This window comes from Schistocerca serialis, chromosome 10 (assembly GCF_023864345.2).
Source record: "Schistocerca serialis cubense isolate TAMUIC-IGC-003099 chromosome 10, iqSchSeri2.2, whole genome shotgun sequence".
NCBI classification, from domain to species: Eukaryota; Metazoa; Arthropoda; class Insecta; order Orthoptera; family Acrididae; genus Schistocerca; species Schistocerca serialis.
Genome location: NC_064647.1, coordinates 149,101,904 through 149,125,730, shown reverse-complemented (window position 1 = coordinate 149,125,730; position 23,827 = coordinate 149,101,904). Strand labels below are relative to the sequence as shown.

The following is a 23,827-nucleotide window of genomic DNA, read 5'->3' as shown; positions in this document are numbered from 1 at the left end:
CTCGTTTGTAGGGGACGCACGTATGTTGTCGCAAGATGTGGAGAAGTGTGGTGGACGTTTGATGATACTGGTAGTAGAATTGTTGACTGAGACGGCACTGCAGTGATCATTTGTATATGTTGACCACCAGGCGATTGGTAGACTGATGATGAAGTGCCAGAACTGTGTAGTGGTGGCTTTTGTTCTGGAACTACTGCTGTTTGCTGATAGGACAGTGACTTGACTATTGCCGGTTCCACTGAAACGACTACTCTTCCACTGGAGGCTGCAGCGCTGTTGGGGACGGTATACTGCACGGCACTATTGACTGGACTCAACTGGTGTGGATGCTGCCTCGTAGCAGCGCCATTGTTTAAAGGACCTTGTTGATGTGGTTGCAGTCGCAGTATATCTGATCCCAGAGTAGCAATGTGGTGAACATTTCCCTGCTGATATGGTTGCTGTCTCGGCACATCTGATAACTGCGTAGCACTGCCCTGTACTTGATTGTGATGGTAGGGCTGTTGTCTCAGCTGAATCCGTCCCAGATTAGCACCGTGCTGTACTAGATTCTGCTGGTGGTAGTGATCTCTGGGTGAATTTACGTGTAGAGGAGCAATACTGTTGACCTGGTTGGGATACAAGTATTTCCTCAAGACTTCTGGTAGCAGTATACCACCATTGTAGTACACTTGACTTTGCTGGTGTTCGTGTTGTCTAGGGACGTGTGACACGAGAATAGCGCCGTTGTGGAGCGGGCCATGGTGATGGGGATTTGGCCTCGATATAGGCGGCACTGGAGTGGTAACCTGCTGGTAAAGCTGCTGCCTGGCCTCTTCTGGGAAGACAACTACTCCACTGTGCAATGGGCTGTCGTGGTACAGCTGTTCGTGCAGGGTCTGAGGAACCGCACTTGGCTGCTGTTGTTGTAGTGCAGCGGCAGCCACCGTCTGTAGGTAGGTGTGCGCGGGGTGAACAGGTGCTGTGGTGACGGAGCTGACTGCTGGGCTGTAGGCAGCGGCATGAGCAGGAGCTGTGAGGATGGTGCTCACCGGCGACTGATGCTGCAAACGAAAACAGGCGGTCAAACAAATGGACTGGTTTCCTGTATGGTCAGCCTTACAAGACATTTGGATGTTGTTACAAGATTTACTCTACAGTGTGTCTGAGAATTCCCCACATAGGAGGTGTGAGGATGGTGCTCACCGGCGACTGATGCTGCAAACGAAAACAGGCGGTCAAACAAATGGACTGGTTTTCTACATGGTCGGCCTTACGACACTTTGGATGTTGTTGCAAGATTTACTCTACAGTGTGTCTGAGAATTCCCCACATACCTCTTTACTTTGACAAGTGGGGAGGAATAGTTGGTTTAGTGGTATATTTGCTTTGAAGGTGACCGACAGCGTTGTTGTCAGTCAGTATTGACACAGATCAGGATTTAGATGTATGTTTGGGACTGAATCATTTGATAATGCCAGGAGCAGCGAATTACAGTCTACCATGCTTTGCTGGCACAGTTTCCCAACGCTCTGTCTCGCTCGGAAGTGTTACTGTCTGATTAATTTGTGACGCACCACTTTTCTAGTTTATGGAAAAACCGCATTATGTGCAAGAGTTGAAAAGGAACCGACTTCACAGTACGATATGGACTGAGATGTCTTCATGATGCACGTTCAGATAACTTTTTATAGGTATGGGAGTGGAAATTCTTATTGGAACATGTTGTAATCGTGGCAAATAATTGAGTCTGGTGATAGGGGAGTGTGTACAGCAGGAAGGAGATGCTCCAGCACACCCTCAGATGAGGGGGCTCTTTGGTGAACAATTTAGGGATTGCTCGATTAGATGTGGATCAGTAATGCCACAAGCTTGATTTAAATGTTCAACAGGAAACCCAAACCTTAACACGCCAGACAAATTATTGCGTGGAATAATCAGGCCCAATGTGACTGCACGCTGGTGCAAGACTACTGAAGAAAGTATTGAGAAATCCTTTCAAAGCCTAACTCCAGAGATGCTCCACAAGAAGTCATGTAGGGCTTGCAGACACTTAGATCTCCATGTAATGCATGGTAGTTCACATACAACTATTACCATATACAATATGCAAAAAAATGTTCAAATGTGGGTGAAATCTTATGGGACTTAACTGCTAGGGTCATCAGTCCCTAAGGTTACACACTACATAACCTAAGTTATCCTAAGGACAAACACACACACACCCATGCCGCAGGGAGGATTCGAACCTCTGCCGGGACCAGCCGCACAGTCCATGACTGCAGCGCCCTAGACCACTCGGCTAATCCCGCACAGCTACAATATGCAACATATTACTTTAACCTAGGAGTACAGAAACTTTCACACACAATAGGTTGAGATAGGAAAAAGTAAACACATTTGTAAAAGGAAAGTTTGAAAAATTGTGGTGCTACATTATATCATAGTGTTTTGCATTAAATTTTAGGATTGGATGTCACATTCTAAACACAATGAACGGGCAAGAAAGTTTATAGTTTAACGGCACAATGACATCAAGATCATTACAGAATGAGAGCTAGGATGGATGGACTAAGACTAGGACAGAAACAGGAGAGCATGCTGAAAAGTAATGCCTCCAAGTTTTTATGTAAAAGATCATAAAGCTTTTTCAATAAAACAAAGTTTTTTAACACCCTACATCTTTACACTTCATGTGCTGGTGTAAGCTGTCACTAGCACACCAGTAGCCAAAAAGGTTGCAAGAAGATCGATAACAGGTGCTGAATCAAGTGCGCCTGTCAGGAGAGAGGCCAGAGACAGACTCGCAAGCATAGCGCCGCCAACGCCCTCTCGACCGCCAGTATTTAGATCGCCGCCGCGGACCGGAGAGGCCAGTCTGTCACAGACAGTCCAGTCCCTGTCAGAGTTATCAGTCATAGTTCCAGCTCAGTTACTAACTCAGTCACTGCTCTAGTTGGGTCCGTCACTTCACATCACCGGTTAGGAGAGTGTAGTGCTTATAGCAGGACTTGTACTTCACCAGCAGTAAGGCTAATGTGAACTATTATGGAAGAGCTTGTACCACAACAACTTGATTAAAGATAAGTGGTTTTCTGTTCTGGTTAATAACGAACTCTGTTAATACAAGTGTGCAGTTTGCATTGTAGAAAGAGGATACTGGCCACCAAACAACATCCTCTCTATTGCTTCCCCTGGTACAAGACTCTGCAGTGGCAATGGCGACACAAAACTTCATGTCTACATATTTATTTCTCAACATACGAGGAGCGACAGTAAAGTAATGAGACTGATTTTCTTTGCAAGATGTGGCAACCCTGCAGGCTTGCGTAGGCACAATATCTTTGACCTTGCTCTATAAGCTGCTTCTAGTCCAAGCTGCACATCGATGCAACTGCTCTGTCGTGAGTTATGCTGTAAAACGTTAACACATGTTTGTGTCTCTCGTCACGGAAATGGAACTCCATAATATTGCGCAACGGTACGCCATTTTTTTTGTGTTAAATTGGGTGAAAACGGGACGACAACTTACGGTAAGCTTCAGAAGGCTGTTGGAGAGGAGGTTATGTAAAGAGCTCAAGTTGGCATAAAATGTTTAGTGAAGGCAGAACAAATGTTGAAGATGAAGACTGCAGTGGACGACCATCAACCTCACGAATGGATGTCAACTTGGCCAAGATTATTCATGAAAATGAATGCAGAAGCACTGAACACCAATCGAGAAATGTTTTATCTAATAATAACTGGTATGAGAAAGATTTGTGCAAAAATGGTCCCCAAAAATCTCACACCACAACAGCGAGAAACACGGGAAAATGCTGCAACCGATCTGTTAGAGCAAACGAAAATCAATCCAGAATTGTTAAGCCGTGTTATCACTGTTGATGAAAGTTGGTTTTTTCAATACGATCCAGAGACAAAACGCCAAAGTTCGCAATGGTGATCAAAGGGATCACCCAAACCGAAAAAAGCTCGCATGTCAAAGTCAAAAGTGAAATGCTTGCTTGTGTTCTTCTTTGATTCCATGGGAATTGTTCATAAAGAGTGGGTGCCTCCTGGACATACAATTAACCAGTATTAATACAAAGAAATTTTAAAAAGACTTCTTAAAAGAGTTTTTCGTGTCCATGCCAACATTGCTGATAATTTGATTCTGCATCACAATAATGCGCCATCCCATACTGCTCTGTCAGTACTGCAATTTTTAACCTCAAAAACAAATTTTAGTACTACCACGGCCACCTTATTCACCAGATATTGCTTCGTGCGACTTTTTTCTATTTCCAAGAGTCAAAACGGCGGTCAAAAGACACCATTTTCAAACAACACAAGATGTCCAAAACGCTGCGACGAGACTCTTGGAGGATATTACAGAAGATGAGTTCCAGAAATGTTACCATTAATGGCAGAAGCGCTGGAAAAAGTGTGTGCAATCAGAAGGGAACGTCTTTGAAGGAGACATCACTAAAATTGACTAAAACGGTAAGCAACATTTTTTTTCACATCGGTCTCATTACTTTATTGTTGCACCTCGTAGTCCCCCTGGCGACGAACACATTTCTCCCATCGAGAGTCTAGTTTGTTGATACCTTCACTGTAGAATATTTGACGTAGTTGACGGAGTCACAGCCTCGCCACCAAAAATTGAAGTCCTCGGAGGTGTTCATCGTATTTTGGAAACAGATGAAAATCAGATGTGGCCAGGACGGGACTGTACGGAGGATGGTCAATGACTGTTAATCCAAGGTGGCGGATTGTTGCAAGATGCGGCAGGACTTGGGTGTGTGGTCCGGCGTTGTCATGCTGAAGGATAGGCTGCTGCCTGTGTGGACGAACTCTTTAAATCCATGCTTTCAGAAAGTCGATTACAGCCCGCTGTTTCCCACGCACCGACGTAGTGACGTTGCGTACCGCCATGTTATACTCTACAGTTGGAGCCCTCTAACGGCAGAAATCTGCAACTTGCGACAGCAAAGCATACAGTCGACCGAGCAATATGGATAACATGTAATTACCCCATCCAATATTGAGAGCAGAATAAGAAATTCGGAGGCATTGCTTTTCAGCAGGGCTTCGTAAGTAGCGGCCTTGTTACACGAAAGATTCCAACATTCACATGGAGCGATTTGGAGAAAGTATGGTTTCTCGGGGATTTTACCTTTGTTGCATCTAAAAAGGCGCCCTGTGTTTTAATTACTAAAGCAGCTAATGTGACTAGAAATGTGACAGGCTGTGTACAGAGTCAATGAACAGAAGTAATATACTCTAGCAACATAGCATTACCCCATGTATACATGATTTACTTTAATCACCAAAACATGTTTAAAACTTCTGATGCACCACTTCCACTCAGTTTTAACAGATATTTAACTTTATTAGTAGTTGAAACTTTCACCATTTTTTGTTGATATTCTAATAATTCCTTTGGAGGATACGATAAATCAACATTGTTTCGCTTCTTTGTTTTGAAATGCAGTTTTCTTCGAGTACACAAGTCTTTCAGTCCTAGAGAATGTTCCTCCTCCTTTTCTTGTGTCCACTTTCGTCCAGTTTCCTATTTTTTCTGTTCTGAAACGCTGCCTTTTCTATTGCTTCTTTAAAAAATGCTCTGTTTCTTACTGTGTCCATGTCGACTCCTACATTTGCGGTGTTTCTTCCTCCTTCTCCCGGCCATGTGATCTTGGATTTATCATTGTTTGGTAGGTCAAAGATTTGTTTGATTATTCTGTCATCGTTCACCTTGCATATTTGTCAATAAAGCTATAATCTCCTTTTTCTCCTTGGATCTCTTAACAGTCTTAACGGGCCTAAGAGCTAATCAGCGAGTAGTGTTCACGTTCATGTTAGTTTATGCACCCCTTGATAATTAAAAGGCACTCTCCATTTTTCATTCATTTCTCTCTATTTTATTAACACTTTTCATAGTCAGAGATTTCCTTTTTACCTAAGAAAAGAAGTAGTTTGTCGATAATGAACATGATATACATGTTCCTTAATTCTTTTGATGACAGTAATGGAATGGGTGCAGCCGCGCACAATTAATAGTATCCTTCTACATGTAGCCAAAAGTCAATAAATGATTTATGTTTCAAGAAAAGATTGTACAGGGTGTTCGGAAATTCCCGTTACAAACTTCTAGGACTTGAAGAGTACATAATATCTTGCATAGGAACCCACATCCTGAATCGCACCATTTCAGTACTGCGCCGGCCGGAGTGGCCGAGCGGTTCTAGGCGCTACAGTCGCACGTTCGAATCCTGCTTCGGGCATGGATGTGTGTGATGTCCTTAGGTTAGTTAGGTTTAAGTAGTTCCAAGTTCTGGGGGACTTATGACCACAGCAGTTAAGTCCCATAGTGCTCAGAGCCATTTTTCAGTAGTGCCGCCGCTCGAAAACATGTTTGCTTGGTAGGTACGAACAGGGTAGTCATGGTGTGGGGGGGAGGGGGTGGTGATGGTTACTTCGCATCGGCTGATGTCATTGAACTTCTATACTGCCCCTCTGACCTAGTTAGAGCTTCATTGAGATGTCTGAATGTTAGTTCAACATGGTTTAGTAGACATTTGCAGATTACATCGACATGATGTTCCCGGTAATGGATGAGCGGCTCCTTGCCTTCATCAGGATCTTTATCCACAACGTCCGACTCCATCACATGCCTTTTTTGCCACAATTACGCAACGGCGTCGAGAAAGAGGTATCTTCGTCATCAGAAGGCATACTGTGGCGCCCCAAGTAGACACCGCACATCCAAATTGGGAATGCAATTTTTTGTGAAGTGCAATTAAGTTTCCTTTCTATTTTTTGGTTATTAAACAGTGGAATTGTAAAACAAGTGATGTACTGTGTCACGCCTAATAAGTTACTTTTAAAAGTGGTCACATTACCAACATGTTTTCAAATGGCTGTAGCAAGAAAATTGTAGTTTGTCGAACATGGGTTCCACTTCAAAATATTATCTACTTTCTCTCCTCGACAAGTTCTAGACGTTTTTAAAGGGAATTTCCGAACACTGCGTTTACCAGGTGTGAATTTCTCTGTAGATGGTGCTAGCAGTCAGTGTAGGGCCTGTGAGACAGCGCCTGCAGTGCCATCTGCTTCCTGTAACGGTTGACGACGAATGTCAGCACAGAGTAACCCAAGTTTCATACATCGGTATTTGTTTCAGACCATCAAACGTGTAGAGTTTTGTGCCTACGAACTACGATTTGCGGACAGCATTGATTTTCTGTTATCGTTTGAAGAAAAGTGCTGCAGAATCGCATCGAATGCTTGTCGAAGCTTTTGGCGAACATTATCTTAGGAAAACACAGTGTTTCGCGTGGTTCAAAAAATTCAAAAGTGGTGATTTTGACATGAGAAACGACGAGGGCGGGAAACCACAAAAAAAGTTCGAAGACAACGAATTGCAGGCTATATTGGATGAAGATGATACTCAGACTCAACAGGAACTCGCGGAACAGTTGAATGTGACGAAGAAAGCCGTTTCTCTTCGGTTGGGTGGTTTGAGGGATAAAGAGACCAAACTACAGGGTCATCAGTCCCTCGTTCCAGACGCAAACAAGGCTCAGGATAAAACAACTCCCAAAGTACATTTGGGAAAGTAAAAGGGGGAAAATGAATGCGGAACCACACCTAAAAAGAAAACAAATAGTACGAACAAAAAACGGGGAAAACATACACCATAAGGAAAAGTAGAAGATTGTATTAAAACCATACAGCAGATGGTCTGGACTGGCTGATCACAAGCATAAAAGAGGATGAGCCAACCACTCTGCAACACATTAAAATGTCCACCCCAAAAAGACAAGGCGAGATGAACACATAGTGTTAGACAGTGTCGGAAGTTCCATGCGGCTTTTCGCGGATGATGCTGTAGTATACAGAGAAGTTGCAGCATTAGAAAATTGTAGCGAAATGCAGGAAGATCTGCAACGGATAGGCACTTGGTGCAGGGAGTGGCAACTGACCCTTAACATAGACAAATGTAATGTATTGCGAATACATAGAAAGAAGGATCCTTTATTGTATGATTATATGATAGCGGAACAAACACTGGTAGCAGTTACTTCTGTAAAATATCTGGGAGTATGCGTGCGGAACGATTTGAAGGGGAATGATCATATAAAATTAATTGTTGGTAAGGCGGGTACCAGGTTGAGATTCATTGGGAGAGTGCTTAGAAAACGTAGTCCATCAACAAAGGAGGTGGCTTACAAAACACTCGTTCGACCTATACTTGAGTATTGCTCATCAGTGTGGGATCCGCACCAGATCGGTCTGACGGAGGAGATAGAGAAGATCCAAAGAAGAGCGGCGCGTTTCGTCACAGGGTTATTTGGTAACCGTGATAGCGTTACGGAGATGTTTAATAAACTCAAGTGGCAGACTCTGCAAGAGAGGCGCTCTGCATCGCGGTGTAGCTTGCTCGCCAGGTTTCGAGAGGGTGCGTTTCTGGATGAGGTATCGAATATATTGCTTCCCCCTACTTATAACTCCCGAGGAGATCACGAATGTAAAATTAGAGAGATTAGAGCGCGCACGGAGGCTTTCAGACAGTCGTTGTTCCCGCGAACCATACGCGACTGGAACAGGAAAGGGAGGTAATGACGGTGGCACGTAGGGTGCCCTCCGTCGCGCACCGTTGGGTGGCTTGCGGAGTGTCGATGTAGATGTAGATGTAGAAAGACAAACACATAGACAAACAAATGCAAAGAAAGTGTGACAGAGTTAAAATGGAGCGAGTGTGGAGGCCCTCGAGAGAAGGCCAAACGCCCACCCTTAGATGGTACGATAAAAACCCTCTCACTAATGAAACGTAAAACTAAATCTGCCGTTGTGGCATTGTCGCCTAACACCGAACGTATAGTGCTGGGAAGGTTAAAAGTATGCCGTAGAGCAGCTGAAATTAGGCAAGCGAGGGTCTCGCATGGATGACCGCCACACATTCGTCGTCTCCTTTATAGCACGGAGTTTATTTGGTGTTGAAAGCAACGGGAAAGGTGCAGAAAGTGGGAAAATAGGTTCCGCATGAACTGAATGAAAGACAGCAAACAAATCGAAACATCACTTGTGAAATGCTTCTCGCCAGATAGTGAGAGGTGATGAGAAATGGATATATTTTGAGAATCCTAAGCGTCGTAAATCGTGGGTGAATTCAAGAAAATCATTGATCATTGACATCCACTCTTAGACCAAATCACTTCGCAAAAAAAAAAAAAAAAAAAAAAAAAAAAAAAAAAAAAAAAAAAAAAAAAATGTTCTGCGTTTGTGGGGTCAGAAGGGTGTCATCTATTATGAGCTGCCAAAACCTGGTGAAACCGTTAACACTGATCGGTACCAACAGAAAATGATCGATTTCAATCGAGAATTACGTGAAAAACGACCGAAATATGGAAAAAGGCAACACAAAGTCATATTGCTCTATGATAACACCCGTCACACACAGCAAAACGGGTCACGGAAACGAGCGAGGTGTTCAGCCGGGAAATACCAGGGCATGCAGCTTATTTTCCAAATTCGTTTCCTTCCGATTATCATCTATTTGCACCACTGGGACACGCTCTCGCTAAACAACGCTTCAGTTCGTATGAAAATGTACGAAAACGGCTCACTGACTGGTTCGCTTCGAAAGAAGAAGTTTTTTTGGCGTGGCGTTCATAGCCTGCCGGAGAGGTTGGAGAAATGTATAAATAGCAATGGAGATTATTTTGAATAAAATATCGTTTATCAGTTTCAAGCAACAGACGTGTAATTATTGCAACCAAATACCGGTTTCATACTCGTGCACCTGGTACCCCCACATCAGATTAGTTGTTAAGTAAGATGATATGAACAGGAAATACTATTGAAAGTTAGTGTTTTGAAATCGTAGCATTAATTTCTACAGTTATTAAAGACAAAGTCCAGTGTGTAGGAAGACGATGGCACATGAATATCAAGAAAAATTTCACGTGGTACAAATCACCCACGCATGGCTATTTGCTGGAAAGGTGCTAGTGCTGGTGAACAGCTGGAACCGACCTGTGGACCCAGGGCCGGCTGTTGGTGCTGGTACTCGTGGTGGGGGTAGGCGGGCGGCTCCCTGACTGAATGGTGCGGCGCCTCGGCTGTGGCGTGCTGTGCTGCGGCCTGGTGATACGGCTGGGGGGTCCGGGTTTGTGCCTGGGCGACGGCGACAGGTGGCCGCGTCTGGAGGCCGCTGGAGCTGGACAGGTAAGGCGAAGACGCGAACTGTGGAGCCGCTGTTACCAGCCGCTCTTCCTGTGCGGGGATCTGGAAATTACGGTTGACTAGAGTAGGCATTTTAATGGGGAAACTTAACAGTACAAGTAACAGTTTCCATGTATGAAGTGCTCAATCACCATTTAATATGTATAATCTGTGTAAATATACATTAGCACAAACCATTTCAGATGAGAATAGCTCGAGGTTGTACCGAGACCAGCCGGCCGAAGTGGCCGTGCGGTTAAAGGCGCTGCAGTCTGGAACCGCAAGACCGCTACGGTCGCAGGTTCGAATCCTGCCTCGGGCATGGATGTTTGTGATGTACTTAGGTTAGTTAGGTTTAACTAGTTCTAAGTTCTAGGGGACTAATGACCTCAGCAGTTGAGTCCCATAGTGCTCAGAGCCATTTTTTGTACCGAGACCTTCTCATCTAAAATAGGTAGAACAAGGCCACTATCGACCAACATGCTACTTAGACTGTATTACACATCCAAATACAGCATGTCACTTCCCTCTACATCCTGAAAATTATTTTCACCACGCTCATTGTGTTACATTTTCTTTTTTGTTACTTTTCTTTGACATTTGCATTATATAAATTATATTCTCATAACTAGGTAGAGAAGCAATGGTTGGGAAGGGAGTGAGACAGGGTTGTAGCCTCTCCCCGATGTTATTCAATCTGAATATTGAGCAAGCAGTGAAGGAAACAAAAGAAAAATTCGAAGTAGGTATTAAAATCCATAGAGAAGAAATAAAAACTTTGAGGTTCGACGATGACGTTGTAATTCTGTCAGAGACAGCAAAGGACTTGGAAGAGCAGTTGAACGGAATGGACAGTGTCTTGAAAGGAGGGTATAAGATGAACATCAACAAAAGCGAAACGAGGATAATGGAATGTAGTCAAGTCGGGTGATACTGAGGGAATTAGATTAGGAAATGAGACACTTAAAGTAGTAAAGGAGTTTTGCTATTTGGGGAGCAAAATAACTGAAGTAGAGAGGATATAAAATGTAGACTGGCAATGGCAAGGAAAACGTTTCTGAAGAAGAGAAATCTGTTAACATCGAGTATAGATTTAAGTGTCAGGAAGTCGTTTCTGAAAGTTTTTGAATGGAATGTAGCCATGTATGGAAGTGAAACATGGACGATAAATAATTTAGACAAGAACAGAAGCTTTCGAAATGTGGTGTTACAGAAGAATGCTGAAGATTAGACGGTTAGATCATATAACCAATGAGGAGGTATTGGATTGGGGAGAAGAGGAATTTGTGGCACAACTTGACTAGAAGAAGGGATCGGTTGGTAGGACATGTTCTGAGGTATCAGGAGATCACCAATTTAGTATTGGAGGGCAGCGTGGAAGGTAAAATTCGTAGAGGGAGACCAAGAGATGAATACACTAAACAGATACAGAAGGATGTAGGTTGCAGTAGGAACTGGGAGATGAAGAAGCTTGCACAGGATAGAGTAGCATGGAGAGCTGCATCAAACCAGTCTCAGGACTCAAGACAACAACAACAACAACTAGGTAGTAACAAATTATATGGAACTATTTTAAGAACTGTTAACCATTCAATTCGCTGTAACCACAGAGAAATCTTTATACATTATGTTCTTTATAGCATTTAGAAAAGCATTAACAACTGTATACCAATAAGATTGTAACAATGAGAGCTCTTCGCTGTTAGATTCAGAAGTATCGGACCCACCTTACATTCAAGGCGGTGGGTTACTTTGTACTGTTAATGAAATAAATAAATAAATAAAGAACAAGTAACAAAACGATTTGTAAGAATTGTTGCGCAGTAACATCTTAATAGCTGCAAGAGTCACAAAAACAACAGAAAGACAAAAAAGTTGACAGTACTGACATCCTCCAAGTTAAATTTTACAAACCTTTCCACTGCATGGTCTGTAAAGATAATTTTTTTGGGACGCTATGACAACTTTGGTCCGCAGCTCGTGGTGTTGCGGTATCGTTCTCGCTTCCCGCGTACGGGGTTGCAGGTTCGATTCCCGGCGGGATTAAGGATTTTTCCTGCCTCGAGATGAGTACGTATTGTTGTGTCGTCTTCATCATCATCATTCATCCCCATTACGGTCGGAGGAAGGCAATGGCAAACCACCTCCGCTAGGACCTTGCCTAGTACAGCGGTGCGGATCTCCCGCATCGTCCCCTACGCTCCTCGGAGTATGGGACCTCATCATCATGATGAAAACTTTAGTGAAAATGATTTCTATTCTTCGAAAAACTATTTTCCATTGCAGGCCATTGCTGAGTAACGTGTTGCGACCTTCCTTTTTAGATGAGACACAATCACATTCTCTGACATTCTCGTAACCGTTTTGGCCTACACTGACCACCTTCACGTACTATACGAGGGCCGTTCAGAAAGTAACCTCCGGTTGATTTAAAAAAAATACACCAAGTTAAATAAAAATATTTTAATATATACATCTTACAACTACATCTTTGCACTATTTTTCTACATAGTCTCCATAGCGATTGAGGCACTTATCGTATCTCTTCACAAGCTTTGAAATTCCTTCTGCATAAAAATCACCCGCTTGTGCCTGGAGCCAGCCTGTGACCGCATCTTTGAGCTCTTCGTCGTCATCAAACCGCTGTGACCCGAGCCATTTCTTCAAATGCATGAAGAGGTGATAATCACTTGGCGCCAGGTCTGGGCTGTAAGGTGGATGGTTGATAACGTCCCACTTGAAGGACTCAAGAAGGGCCGTTGTTCTGCGAGCAGAGTGAGGACGGGCGTTATCGTGCAAAAAAACGATACCGGAAGTCAGCATACCACGGCGTTTGTTCTGTATAGCCCGTCGTAACTTTTTTATTGTTTCACAGTACACGTCTTGATTAATGGTCGTACCACGTTCCATGAATTCAACCAACAACACCCCTTTGGCATCCCAAAACACCGTTGCCATCAGTTTTCTGGCAGAAAAATCTTGCGAGGCTTTTCTTGGTTTGGTAGGCGAATTTGAATGTGCCCACATCTTTGATTGTTCTTTTGTCTCAGGGTTCACGTACTTAATCCAGGTTTCGTCACCGGTCACGATTCTGTTTAACAATGGTTCTCCTTCGTCCTCATAAACGTGACAGAAAGTCTAATGCAGAGGCCATTCTTTGAGTTTTGTGGTGCTCGGTAAGAATTTTGGGCACCCATCGTGCACAGAACTTACGGTAACCCAATCTTGCTGTCACTATCTCGTACAAGAGAGTCTTAGAAATCTGTGGAAAACCAGTAGACAACTCCGACATTGAGAAACGTCGATTTTCACGAACTTTTGCATCAACTGTCTGAACGAGTTCGTCAGTCACCAACGATGGTCTACCACTCCTCTCTTCATCATGAACGTTTTCTCGTCCACTTTTAAATAAACGTATCCATTCACGGACAACTCCTTCACTCATAACTCTTGGTCCGTACACGGCACAAAGCTCACAATGAATAGCTGCTGCAGAATATCCTTTGGCTGTAAAAAACCTTATGACAGCACGCACTTCACATTTGGCGGGGTTTTCTATTGCAGCACACATTTCAAACTGCCACAAAAACTAAACTAGCGCTGGTACGACGTTCACTCGACCACGGCTTGATGCCGACTGACCTGTTGAGTGCGCGAACGCACAGATGGCGTCGCTACTCCCCGCACAACCCCTACTGTGACCAATCGGAGGTTACTTTCTGAACCGCCCTCGTAGTATGAGACCTCATCATCATCACGAATACTTTAGTCACAAATGCAATTGTTCGAAAAACTATTTTCCGTTGGCCACTGCTGAGTAATGTATTGCGACCTTCCTTTTTAGATGAGACACAATCACATTCTCTGACATTCTCGTAACCGTTTTGGCCTACACTGACCATCTTCATGTGCTATTACTTTTGGGAGACATTTGGTGAAGAAGAGGGTCATTTTATGTGCTGTCATTTCATTGGTAATTATTCTTCAAATTTTTTTCTATAATCGGAAAAATGAAATCAGCTGCATCTTCAACTTCCGTTAGCACTAATATTTCATTTTCTGATGTATTATGAATTGGTTACGATAACATGTGCAAACTGTTGTGCTTTACAAACACTGAAAATTTTAGATTTTTATCTCTAAATAGATTCCTTGAAAGCGTTTATTGTAGAGTGGGAAAGCACATTTGTGTGGAACAGGGTGTTCGAATGTTCAGTAGCAACTTCATAAATTTCTGGGACATAGCAGGAACTTTCTGAGTTACTAGACAACTCTCATCTACGCTCCTTTCAGCATCTTTCATCGTCTGCTTCTCCAAATCCGTTTGTTTGCTTTGTGCGCTCCTCTTCCTGACTTTATATATGCATGAAAGTTAATAATATTTCTTCTATTACTTTTGAATGCATTATGGGAACAGCAGTGATCAATGTTTTATAAATAATTACTATTACAAACAGTCTTGATCACGATTTATTTAACAAGGTGACCGGTTTCGACCACTACTGTGGTCATCTTCAGACCTATAAGTTGTATACAAAGCTCTAATTAGAGGGCTACATACATTAAACAAAATACATAAAGTTATAAAGCTATAAAACGTTGAATTACCATTGAGTAGGAACCTCTTTCTGTTGGAGAATCACTACTGGAGAAACCAGTGCACGTCTTACTATATATAATGGAGGCTCCACCCACTTCTGACTGCATGATGTCATTATTAACCAATGAGTAATAAGTCGAATTACAATTTAAAATTTCTTAGTTAAAAGAACATTGTCAAGAAGTAGAAATAAATACACACTAAACTTAGCTTATTAAACAGGTATTGTCAATTAAGAAGCGTTAAAATATTTAAATATGTAAGAAAATGAACTTTGGTTTGGCAGTACATGGGTTGCCCTCTCAAGGCCTATCAGCGAACCATTTGTAACCACTGGTTGCTATGGTGAAGTTAGACGCCGTTGCAAAGATGAAGCAGCAGGCTTTTTTCACTGAAGTTGTTGTAAAGTCGATAGTCGAACTAGTAGTTGCCATGGTGAGGACAAACGCCAGTGCAAAGATGTGGCAGCAGGCTTCTTTCCAACGAAGTTGTTGCGAAGTAGAATGGCAAAGACTGTGGCGTCAGACGATGTATTATTGAGCAGCAACTTGTCTTTATTGAAACGAAAAGAGTAAGCTACAATAATCTGTAGCTGACATGTATACTACATGCTGCCCAAATACGATACGAAGTAGTTGTCCGTATATATGAAATATTATCTATGAAGTTGATATGTAGATTACATGAGCCTTTTTTTCATTTAAGGCATTGCTATTCCTCAAGTTATATGCCAGTCATATAAGCAAATAAAAATGAAAGAATTTAAAATTATAAAATTATGAGCCAGTGTCAAAAATAAAATGATGTAAATTAGCAATATGCAGTCTAAAAGCATAAAAGCAAAAATTCTAAAACAGATAGTCAATCATAAAATAATGTTTGGTAAAAACAATTACAATGTAAAGATAAAATATTTGCTAAAAGTCTTTATAATTAAAAAAATATATATATAATTTCTTTTTTTAACCTTTTAAAACAAAGGACAGAAGAGTAAACATTCTAAAGCAGATCATCGAAAAGCTCAAAGAAATGTTTGTCTTTGAACTGAAGTTGTTCGTTTAAAACAGATAATGGATTACTTTTGTGAAGTGAAAAAATTTCAATTTCTTCTAAGGTATTTAACAGTGGTCCTTTTGGCACAGTATGTAATATTTTCAAATTGCTAGAAATGCAACCCTCAGAATGATTGTATCCATCAAGATGTTGACCAAATATTGATTTGATACGTGCAGTACCAATAGTATGTTCTTTGAAACGTGTTAAAAAGTTACGGCCAGTTTGGCCAATATACTGTTTCTCACAGTCATTACATATTATTTTATAAACGCCTGACTTTTGGTATCTATTTGAGTCTCCAATTGTGTGTTTCAGTTTCATCTGTAGGGGGTTATAAGTTTTAAATGCTATTGTCACGCTTGTGTTCTTAAATTATTTATTTATTTTATCTGAGATAGGTCCCATGTATGTCATTTGTGTAAATCTCTTCTTGGAATTTATAACAGCGTAATTTTTTTCTTGTAATTTTTGATATAACAGATCAACCTGAAGGGAATTATAATTGTTAGCAACTGCTATCTGTTTTAATGTATCAATTTCCTTTTAGATTGCATCATGTTGGAGAGGTAATTTCAGTATCCTATGTATCATAGTTTTAAAAAATGCCATTTTGTATCTTAATGGGTGGCATGATGTAGCATTTATTATTACGTCGGTTGATGTGGGTTTTCTATAAATAGAAATATTATGTCTTCCATTCTGATTTGTAATTGTGAGGTTAAGGAAATTAATACTATTGTTACTTTCATGTTCTTCTGATAATACAAGTTTTGGATGTAAATTATTTAAGTTGTTAGCAAAAGCATCAATTTCTTCCTTAGAGCCGTTATATAATAGGAGTGTGTCGTCAACATATTTTTTGCAGTATATAATTTTATTTGTTATTTCTGGATTATTTTTGAAAAATTGGATTTCAACGTAGTTGACGAAGATATCTGCTATAGTGCTAGCCAGGGAATTCCCCATTGCAAGTCCATCTTCCTGTATGTATATTTTATTATTAAATGAAAAATAATTAAAATCTAGAGTAATTCTTAACAGTTTGATGAATTCTACTATTTCTTTGGGGCTCATGATTTTGTGACACGTTAAGTTATCATTAATGATAGAGATAGTCTCTTGAATAGGTATATTCGTGTAAAGATTTGTGATGTCCAACGATGCGAACCTTGCAAATCAACCAGAAGTTAATAACTAATAAAGCTACTGCAATCAAGGCAGATAAGGGGAATACTCTGGTCATTGTTAGAGATGATGATTATGTTTCTAATACTTTACAATTTTTTAACGTTAATGGAATAACTGAGGTTAATAAAGACCAGACTTCAAGATTTCAAACAAAAATTAAAAAGCTGGTTGATGATTGTGACTCTTTACTTTCACCTAAAGATAAAATAACAGTTAGAGTTATGAACCCCACTTTACCTAAGTTGAGATCGCAAATCAAATTACACAAACCAAATTTACCAATTCGTCCAATTGTTAACAATACCAACAGTCCCTCTTATAACCTGAACAAAAAGCTCAATCAAATCTTAAAATCCTTCTACGTTTATGAAGAAAATTTTATTATTAAAAACAGTTTCGAATTAACTAAGTTAATTTATGATGTGGATATTCCAAAAAACGCAAGGTTCGCATCGTTGGACATCACAAATCTTTACACGAATATACCTATTCAAGAGACTATCTCTATCATTAATGATAACTTAACGTGTCACAAAATCATGAGCCCCAAAGAAATAGTAGAATTCATCGAACTGTTAAGAATTACTCTAGATTTTAATTATTTTTCATTTAATAATAAAATATACATACAGGAAGATGGACTTGCAATGGGGAGTTCCCTGGCTAGTACTATAGCAGATATCTTCGTCAACTACGTTGAAATCCAATTTTTCAAAAATAATCCAGAAATAACAAATAAAATTATATACTACAAAAGATATGTTGATGACACACTGCTGTTATATAACGGCTCTAAGGAAGAAATTGATGCTTTCGCTAACAACTTAAATAATTTACATCCAAAACTTGTATTTACAGAAGAACATAAAGGAACAATAGTATTAATTTCCTTGACCTCACAATTACAAATCAGAATGGAAGACATAATATTTCTATTTATAGAAAACCCACATCAACCGACGTAATAATAAATGCTACATCATGCCATCCATTAAGATACAAAATGGCATTTTTTAAAACTATGATACATAGGATACTGAAATTACCTCTCCAACATGATGCAATCTAAAAGGAAATTGATACATTAAAACAGGTAGCAGTTGGTAACAATTATAATTCCCTTCAGGTTGATCTGTTATATCAAAAATTACAAGAAAAAAATTACGCTGTTATAAATTCCAAGAAGAGATTTACACAAATGACATACATGGGACCTATCTCAGATAAAATAAATAAATAATTTAAGAACACAAGCGTGACAATAGCATTTAAAACTTATAACCCCCTACAGATGAAACTGAAACACACAATTGGAGACTCAAATAGATACCAAAAGTCAGGCGTTTATAAAATAATATGTAATGACTGTGAGAAACAGTATATTGGCCAAACTGGCCGTAACTTTTTAACACGTTTCAAAGAACATACTATTGGTACTGCACGTATCAAATCAATATTTGGTCAACATCTTGATGGATACAATCATTCTGAGGGTTGCATTTCTAGCAATTTGAAAATATTACATACTGTGCCAAAAGGACCACTGTTAAATACCTTAGAAGAAATTGAAATTTTTTCACTTCACAAAAGTAATCCATTATCTGTTTTAAACGAACAACTTCAGTTCAAAGACAAACATTTCTTTGAGCTTTTCGATGATCTGCTTTAGAATGTTTACTCTTCTGTCCTTTGTTTTAAAAGGTTAAAAAAAAGAAATTATATATATATTTTTTTAATTATAAAGACTTTTAGCAAATATTTTATCTTTACATTGTAATTGTTTTTACCAAACATTATTTTATGATTGACTATCTGTTTTAGAATTTTTGCTTTTATGCTTTTAGACTGCATATTGCTAATTCACATCGTTTTATTTTTGACACTGGCTCATAATTTTATAATTTTAAATTCTTTCATTTTTATTTGCTTATATGACTGGCATATAACTTGAGGAATAGCAATGCCTTAAATGAAAAAAAGGCTCATGTAATCTACATATCAACTTCATAGATAATATTTCATATATACGGACAACTACTTCGTATCGTATTTGGGCAGCATGTAGTATACATGTCAGCTACAGATTATTGTAGCTTACTCTTTTCGTTTCAATAAAGACAAGTTGCTGCTCAATAATACATCGTCTGACGCCACAGTCTTTGCCATTCTACTTCGCAACAACTTCGTTGGAAAGAAGCCTGCTGCCACATCTTTGCACTGGCGTTTGTCCTCACCATGGCAACTACTAGTTCGACTATCGACTTTACAACAACTTCAGTGAAAAAAGCCTGCTGCTTCATCTTTGCAACGGCGTCTAACTTCACCATAGCAACCAGTGGTTACAAATGGTTCGCTGATAGGCCTTGAGAGGGCAACCCATGTACTACCAAACCGAAGTTCATTTTCCTACATATTTAAATATTTTAACGCTTCTTAATTGACAATACCTGTTTAATATGCTAAGTATAGTGTGTATTTATTTCTAATTCTTGACAATGTTCTTTTAACTAAGAAATTTTAAATTGTAATTCGACTTATTACTCATTGGTTAATAATGACATCATGCAGTCAGAAGTGGGTGGAGCCTCCATTATATATAGTAAGACGTGCACTGGTTTCTCCAGTAGTGATTCTCCAACAGAAAGAGGTTCCTACTCAATGGTAATTCAACGTTTTATAGCTTTATAACTTTATGCATTTTGTTTGATGTATGTAGCCCTCTAATTAGAGCTTTGTATACAACTTACAGGTCTGAAGATGACCACAGTAGTGGTCGAAACCGGTCACCTTGCTAAATAAATCGTGATCAAGACTGTTTTTAATAGTAATTAAATATTTCTTCTGCCGTATGTGGCAACAGCGTCAATACTCCAAATGTAAAGTATAAAGCACAGCGTGTATCAGAAAGAATCATCCGATTTCTGAAACTAATGAACATAAACAATGTATTTTGTTTTTTTATGAACAGGAAACTCAAAAAGGTTTTTCTCATACCTTTTCACAGGTGTTTGCCCCCTTGAGATGTGCGGCATATGTCAATGCGGTACTCAAATTGTTCCCACGCTGCAGCGAGCATGTCTTGAGTTGCAGCTTTCACAGCTGCTGTTATGCGATGTTTCACTTCATTCATTGTTGTCGGCAACGGAGGCACATAAACATAAGTCTTTTATAAAACTCCACAAGAAACAATCACTTACAGTCAGGTCCGATGCCCTTGGAAGAAAACTGCTATCCTCCATCTTGTCAAGAACGAAATTACAAAACTCCATATGTTGCTGTTTGTCACCTTCACGAAGAGCCTGTAGTAACTGAATTTTGTACGGTTTCACGTGTAAACGTCGACGCAACACACCCCAGACGGACATCGGGAGCTTCTTAAACTGTCGAGCTGCACGGCGAACGGATTTCTGCGGACTCCTTGTGAAACTAGGGCGGATGCGTTCGACGTCTGTGTCAGACACTCGGGGACGGCCCGGCGGTTTGCCTCTACACAAACAGCCAGTTCCTCAGAATTGTTCAAGCCATCGTCCAATGCTCTGTGCTGTAGGGGGATCCACATCATGCCTAACTGGAAAGTCTCGCTGAACAGTTATTACTGCACAAACCGGGAAAACAAAACGCTTTCAGTTGTCCCGACACCATTTTCAATAGAACTGCTGCTACTTAGCCGGAACCATGAAAAACTACAGTGTTTGCTCTTACCAACAATACGTTGCTCAAGCACATATCTCGAATAACAAAATAGCTATGATTTTTTTAAAAATCGGATGATTCTTTTTGATACATCCCGTATAATGTACTTTGCATACAGATACTGAACCATCAGATGGATTACGTTCCAATAGGTCAGATACTTGGTCAAAATACAATACGTACGATATGAACGAACCGTCCGCAAAAAGCTTTGACGCAATTTTAAAAACTATTTGGCACAGATATGTCTGATGCTGATTGATTGAAGTAATATCTTTGTGTACTTACTCAGAATGAGAATTAAAGGGTGAACGAAGTGGTCTGAATCAGAATTCTGGTAATCAGATAAATAAAGCGTCTTTCCATTGGATAATGGAGTTGATGTTTCCTCACACATAAGCTTACCATTGTTTGTAGCATTTTCCGCATTACCGCAAGAATGAGTAGCTATTGTGTTGCTTATGTCCGTTCAAATGGTTCAAATGGCTCTGAGCACTATGGGACTTAACTTCTGAGGTCATCAGTCCCCTAGAACTAAGAACTACTTAAACCTAACTAACCTAAGGACATCACACACATCCATGCCCGAGGCAGGATTCGAACCTGCGACCATATCGGTCGCGCGGTTCCAGACTGTAGCGCCTAGAACAGCTCGGCCACTACGGGCGGCCTTATGTCCGTTCTTGGAGGTATCTTCTATCCTAAACACTCACTTACTCAACATCCCATATTTGCACTGAACTTACAATGTGGAAACAATGGCATGCCGAGTTAACCAACAGTTAGAATATATTCTTCTGATATATTATCCGTCGAACTATTGAAAATTTTGAATCTTAGATCCCTTCAGATAGTACAGACATCAAAAAAAGTTTTGCATCACCCTGGTTCCAAAACTCCTGAAAATAAAGTTGACAGTGGATATTGTATCACAGACACAGTCCCTTTGACTGTTCAGAGATGTCACTAAAACCGCCCAAAAATTTAAACAACCATGCATGGGCAGCGCTTATTACACGGAGGGAGTCCGACGACGCATCAGTTCCAGTCATTGCATCAGGAAGGTGGTACACGGCTCGTGTTGTATGTAGTTCAACCATGCCTAGACGGTAAATACCGCGGGTCGATCGCGTCCGCATTGTTACTTTGTGCCAGGAAGAGGTGTAAAGGCGTCTCGGAATGAACCAAAGCGATGTTGTTCGGACATGGAGGAGATAAAGAGAGAGACAGGAACTGTCGATGTCATGCATCGCTCAGGCCGGCCAAGGGCTACTACTGCAGTGGATGACAGTTACCTATGGATTATAGCTCGGAGGAACCCTGACAGCAATGCCACCATGTTGAATAATGCTTTTCGTGCAGCCACAGGACGTCGTGTTACGACTCAAACTGTGCGCAATAGCCTGCATGATGGGCAACTACACTCCCGAGGTCCATCTTTCCAACCACGACACAATGCAGCGCGGTACAGATGGGCCCAACAACATGCCGAATGGACCGCTAAGGATTGGCATCAGGTTCTCTTTACCGATGAGTGTCTCATATGCCTTCAACCAGACTATCGTCGGAGGCGTGTTTGGAGGCAACCCGGTCAGGCTGAACACCTTAGACACACTGTCCGGCGAGTGCAACAAGGTGGGGTTTGCCTTCTGTTTTGGGGTGGCATTATGTGGGGCTGACGTACGCCGCTGGTGGTCATGGAAGGCGCCGTAAGGGCTGTACGATACGTGAATGCCATCCTCCGACCGTTAGCGCGCCCATATCGGCAGCATATTGGCGAGGCTTTCGTCTTCATAGACGACAATTCGTGCCCCGTCGTGCCCATCTTGTGAATGACATCCTTCAGGATAACGACATTGCTCGACTAGAGCGGCCAGCATGTTGTCCGGACTTGAACCCTATCTAACACGCCTGTGATAGATTGAAAAGGGCTGTTTATGGACGACGTGACCCACCAACCATTGTGAGGCATCTACGCCGAATGGCCATTGAGGAGTGGGACAATCTGGACCAACAATGCTTTGATGGACTTGTGGACAGTATGCCGCAACGAATACAGGCATACATCAATGCAAGAGGACATGCTACTGGGTATTAGAAGTACCAGTGTGTGCAACAATCGGGACCACCACCTCTGAAGGTCTCGCTAAATGGTGGTACAGCATACAACGTGCGGTTTTCATGAGCAATAAAAAGAGCAGATATGATGTATATGTTGATCTCTATTCCAGTTTTCTGTACAGGTTCCGAAACTCTCGGAATCGAGGTGATGCAAATCTTTTTTGATATGTGTATATAGGGCTCTATTTGTGTCACCATACATTGAGAAAGTAAATAAAAATATTTACAGTTATGTGAAATAAAACACACATACTTAATTTTAAAAGAAAAACCCTCTCTATTTAAGAAACTTCCTGGCAGATTAAAACTGTGTGCCCGACCGAGACTCGAACTCGGGACCTTTGCCATTCGCGGGCAAGTGCTCTACCACCTGAGCTACCGAAGAACGACTCACGCCCGGTCCTGACAGCTTTACTTCTGCCAGTACCTCGTCTCCTACCTTCCAAACTTTACAGAAGCTCTCCTGCGAACCTTGCAGAACTAGCACTCCTGAAAGAAAGGATATTGCGGAGACATGGCTTAGCCACAGCCTGGGGGATGTTTCCAGAATGAGATTTTCACTCTGCAGCGGAGTGTGCGCTCTCTATTTAAATGGATAGAGAAAAAACTAAATTTTCGTAGTTTTCTGTCGCTGGGTCCCCCTTCACTGCCGATTGTAGTGAATCTAAACCAAATGTGCGGAGTATATGACGTCACAGTTACTGTGGAGACGGAGTAAGATGATCTTGAGCAGTGCTTAAGCTGATAGAGTGATGTGTAGTACTGTTAATTACGATCACAATGTTGTTGAATGCTTACCTGCTGGATTCTCTGCGTGTTCTCGCTATAGTTAGCTTGTTGCTGTTGATGCTGCCGCTGTTGCTGCTGCTGTCGCTGCTGTTGTCGTTGCTGCTGTTTCGGCTGTTTCCGCTCTTGAGGAGGCTGAGGACTGCCCGTGACCAGTGCCCGTTCTTCCTCAGGACTTTTCAGATTATTGCC

General features: G+C 41.1%; 1 long non-coding RNA gene across 1 annotated transcript; it reads right to left on the bottom strand.

Moving 5' to 3' along the window:
• Nucleotides 1–934: 934 nt before the first annotated feature.
• LOC126424815 (uncharacterized) lies at nt 935–23,734 on the bottom strand. The gene is made up of 3 exons (XR_007576216.1): nt 23,648–23,734; nt 10,003–10,254; nt 935–1,043 (listed from the first exon to the last, which is right to left on the bottom strand). It is a non-coding gene; the product is annotated as an uncharacterized LOC126424815 (long non-coding RNA).
• Nucleotides 23,735–23,827: the final 93 nt, after the last annotated feature.